The 4804-nt window shown below is 52.8% G+C and overlaps 1 long non-coding RNA gene across 1 annotated transcript; it reads right to left on the reverse strand.

The window, feature by feature from the left end:
• Positions 1-2: 2 nt before the first annotated feature.
• Positions 3-4736, reverse strand: LOC146433508 (uncharacterized). The gene is made up of 3 exons (XR_014854139.1): positions 4470-4736; positions 698-809; positions 3-558 (listed from the first exon to the last, which is right to left on the reverse strand). It is a non-coding gene; the product is annotated as an uncharacterized LOC146433508 (long non-coding RNA).
• Positions 4737-4804: the final 68 nt, after the last annotated feature.

Raw genomic sequence — 4804 nt, forward strand, 5'->3', positions numbered from 1 at the left:
TGTGGAACAACCTGAGTGGCCTGGGAACAGCAGCCCCGGGGGGCAGGGAGAGGGTCAGTGGCTTTGCCCTCCCTACAATAAAGGTCAGGGCTGGCCCCCACCCCTCTCCCAGCTCCATATGGTCACCAGAGCCTTGTGGCAGGGTTTAATGGGATTTTTCCTTTGGAAAGGCTCAGCCCTGCTCCTGGGCGAGTCAGGCAGGGTCTGTTTGAATCAATGGAGTGCTGAATCCGAGCCCAGGGGAGCAGGGAGAGCCTCTGCTCCAGCCCTGACCAGCGAGACCCCCGGGCTCAGAGTGGTGGTCATCATGCTGGGGGGATACCTGTCAGCCCCCACCCTGCCCTGAAGCCTCTGCAGAGTGGGAACACTCTTGTCCTCTCCAGTCCCACAGCCCAACCCAGAAGAAGCCACAGCTTTGCTGTCTGACAGTGACATTTTGGTTTATGGATTTTACAGGGGCCATGAGAAAGGCAGGAGGTCACTGCTATCCCTGGAAGTGTCCAAGGCCAGGCTGGATGGGGCTCTGGGCAGCCTCTTCTGGGAGATGGTGTCCTGTCCCTGCAGGGTGAGAAAGTGAGAGGCTCAGAAATTTTGGTGAGCTGGAAATGCCCTCCCTCTGAAAGGATCAGGGGCTGTATAAAGGCTCCTTTCTCATCTTTCTGCAAACCACCCCACAGAGAGTGGAGCTGGATCTCACCTGTTACACATGATTTGTCCACTTCTGCTCCCAATCCAGCTGCCAGTGGCTTGTCCCAGCAGGATGCTCTGCCTCCCACCCATGGATGGTTTCTGGAAAAGCAGTGGAGGGACTGACAAGGAAATAAATCATCGGCGAGATTTGAAAGTGAGAGTCTGAGGGAAGCACTTGCTTGAGATCACAGAATCATGGAATGGTTTTGGTGGGAAAGGACCTTAAAGCTCATCTTATTCCATCCCCCTGCCATGGACAGCAACACCTTCCACTATCCCAGGTTGCTCCAAGCCCTGTCCAGCCTGGCCTTGGACACTTCCAGGGATCCAGGGGCAGCCACAGCTTCCCCAGACAACCTGTTCCTTATCCCAAATTGCAGCCCAAGCTCAGGCACAAGTGGAGCTGCATGCCCCAAAATCTCACTCCAGCTCCTCTCCTGCAGCCCAAGCTTTCCCAGAGCTCCTCACAGCTGTGGGGATGCTCCATGGGATACAGATGTGGGATCAGGGCTTGCATGATTGAGGGTTCCTTGTGCTCCTCCTCTCTTTCCTGCCCCTACTCATCACCAGCCAGTGCAGTAGAAGTCCAGGAGGCTTCCAACAGCTGGCTTATGGCTGGGACACGGATACATCCTTCAGGAGCTGGTTTTCTCCCAGTAAACACTGGCTTTAATGTGGATGGTTTCAGCATTCTCTGAATGCTGCCAGGGCTGTGCTGAGTGTGCAGCCCTCTCCCAGAAGCCTTCACCTTCCCTTTCCAGGACTTTTCCAAGTGCTCTGAGGCTTCTAGCTTGGCAGCTCCCACCTGAAGTCACTGGAGAAGCCATCCTGAGGGAGGTGATCACCCCTCAGGGACCAGAGGGTCCAGGGATCCAGCAGTTGCTGGTGAAACAGGCTAAAGAGTGGTGGATCTGGGAGGAAGTGGTCAAGAATAATCCCTTGCTGGCACTAAAGAGGGTCAGGGATAAACTCCCTGGAGCGTGGGGATCAGGAGACCTGTCAGGAGGGCCATTGCCCTCACCTAGCACTGGGCAGACTGCAGGCCTCTGTGTTCACACCAGGAGAATTCCCAAGGGCTCCCAAGTTCAGAGTGAAGATGCCTTTGGGCTCTCCCAGGAGACCTCCAGCATCAGGCTGCTCATCCTGGGCATCTTCTGCCCACCATGGGCAGCTGGGAGGACCTGACAGTGGGAGGTGGGGAAATATTAGGGCAGGTGGAACTTCCCATCCTCTCCTCAGAATGGGGTTGGGAGACCTGCCCAGGCTGCTCCAGGTGCCCTCTGGCCTGCCTTGCCTTCCTTTACCTTCCCATTCCTCCCCATCCCCTGCCTTTCCTTCCCTTGTTGTCCATTCCCTTCCCTTACCTTGCCATGCCTTCCCATCCCTCCCCTTTCCTTGTTTTCCCTTCCCACACCTTCACTTCCCATCCTTTGCTTTGCCTTCCCATCCCTTGATGTGCCTTCCCATCACTTCTTTTTCCTCCTCTTCTTTACCTTACCTTCCCATCCCTTCCCTTGCTTTTTCTCCCCTTCCCTTCTTTTCTTTACCTTGCCATCCCTTCCCTCACTTTCCCTTCTCTCACCTTCCAATCCCTTTCCCTTCCCTTCCCTTTCCCTTCCCTCCATCCAGGTTAACCACCTGCCCTGCAGGCACAGCTGTTCCACCTGGCACCCTGCACACGTGTAAAATAAAGGGATTTAAATGACAGATTAACCCTATCTTGCTTTATATTACTAAAATCATATGCCTAAAATCACCCATCATTTCCCAGATTAACTTCTCAGTGGAATTACTTTGTTATCCCAATAATTTGAAACACCAGGCACTGGAGCCCCACTGCTGTCACACAGAAGCTGCACTAAAGGGAGAGACACTTTGAGCACTGCATGAATAATGAGCCATAATTAATAATTATTGATGGAAATTGTCTGCTCTCCCTCTGGGACTGGAGACAGAACAGATGTGATCCAGGTTTATTTAACAGCCAGGAATGGGATTTTGGTTTACATGCATCAAATATCATCACTTTGAGTCACAGCACGTCAGTGCTCTGAGCAAGATGCTCAGGGGCACAGTAAGGATGAAGTCATGGAGGGAACCAGCTGCTGCAAAAATACAGGGATTGGGAAACAGCTGACGTCAAACTGCTCTGGGAAGACGTGGCAGGAGTTACAACACACAGCCACTCATTATGGTTTTTGGGGGGAAAAAAGGAAAATTTTTGCTGTATGGAAAACAATACAAGAAGAGTTTGCTCAGTCTGGTGGTATTAATTTAATGAAATTGCAATTTATTCGTGTATTTGGTTATTGATGTTTCAGAGATTGTGATCATCTGCACACCAACACCATGGAAAACAGAACCAGCTCGTGTAATTCCATGTTAGTTATCCTGTGTTTGGGATAACCTCTTCCAGCTGCACAGGTTACAGGGATTTGGATGCGCAGTGATCAGTCCCACCCCACACCCCCAGCTCACGAAAATCCAACCACAGACATTAAAAATCATTTGACAGCCCCAAAATCCTTGTCCTGCGAGTGTCCCGGCAGGATGAGGAAGGGATTGCCAGGAGGCTCTGCAGGTCCTGCGTGGGGCTGCCATGCCCTCTGCTGGGCTCTGCATCCATGCTCAGGCTCCTTCCATGAGGCCTGAAGCCTGGGAATTCAATCCTAGAATAACCAGGAAGGTCGTTTTAATTGAACCAGACCCCACCACCCCTTGGATTCCCTGTGGGGCCTCCTGTGGGAAAAGCTGCCCCAAAGCACTTTAATCTGCTTATTTTCCTCCCTGCTTTCCTTCTTTCCTCCCTTTAAAAATCCATTCCACTCCTGTGGAAGATGTTGGATCCATATTCTGGGATCCACCTCCCACTGCTCCTTCCCAGCCCAGAGCGAGCAGCTGGGAAACACCAGGAAAAGCATTTAAAACCCCTTTTGCCACCGAAAGTCAGGAATAAAACTCTGCACAGAAAATCCCGCTATGAATAGCCAGTGTCCACAAAGGAGACAGAGGAGTCATGCAATGCTGTTCGAATAAAGGGAGAGAGTCTGCTGGGCACACCAACATGGGGTTTTCTCTCCAGGTTTTGGAGGGCACAGCTCCCTTTTATCCTAAACTCCCAGCTGCACGTTGCCCTCTTCCTTCCCCCATCAGCTGAGGCACTGGGAAGGTACAGCCTTCAGGAGCCTGGTGTGTATTCCCCCTTGAACTCCTCATTTTACCCCAAAGTTTAGAAAATCAGTCTTGTACAGCCCCATTTTGCTGTGGAGCAGAAAGGCCTTGCAAAGTGAGGGCCTCGCTGTCTTGTAAAATCTTTGCTCAACTCTGTTACTTTAGCTAACTAGAAAAGCGTTCTGGGAATGGCTCAGAAGACTAGAGGTGAAAAACAAGTTACATGATTGCAAAACAATGATTAGAACCAATCAGTGCTCACACGGTGGGGCTGTGCTTGGTTACATCTGATACCTGTTCTATCTGGTCTGTGGTGTGGGTTAAGCACATTTGTTGTGCCTCACAAGGATGGAAACTCATAACAAACTAACAGTTTGGGAACCCTGGGCTCTTGCAATAAAGTGTCTTCGCCATCCCACGGTGGCGATGGTGTGTTTAGGAGTTGTTCCAGGAGCCAGGCTGTGTCAAACCCCAGCAGAGCCATCAGCACCCGTTGCACAGACGTTAACACCCATCATCCCCTCACCCAGGGAATTCTCTGTAGAGACTCTAGCACACATCTTCCCTAAAAACTCCTCAACGCCAATGTGTCGAGGAGCAGGCATTACCTTTTTCCAGCGCTGGATGCTCGATGGACAACCCCGCCTTCACGGGCACGCCCGGCTCATTTACTAGCCGGGTGTCACCAAATTTTCAGGAAATCGTTACATTTTCCGGGGCAATTCATTACTTTGGGCGGCCGCATGGCCCCCGAACGGGGCTGGGCTCCTGGAGTTGTTCCCGAGCTGCCCAAAGCGCCTTTGCGGGACGGGCAGCGCTAGCGGCGGGGCAGGACGGGCAGCGCGGCCGTTGCGGGCTCGGGGCGGAGCGGGCGAGTCCCGCGGCACTGCCCGCGCTGCCAGCCGCCACTGTCCCCCGCGGCCGCGCTCGGGGCCCTTCAGCC

The sequence above is a fragment of the Lichenostomus cassidix genome, chromosome 9 (genome assembly GCF_008360975.1).
Source record: "Lichenostomus cassidix isolate B80296 chromosome 9, HeHo_3.0, whole genome shotgun sequence".
NCBI lineage: Eukaryota > Metazoa > Chordata > Aves > Passeriformes > Meliphagidae > Lichenostomus > Lichenostomus cassidix.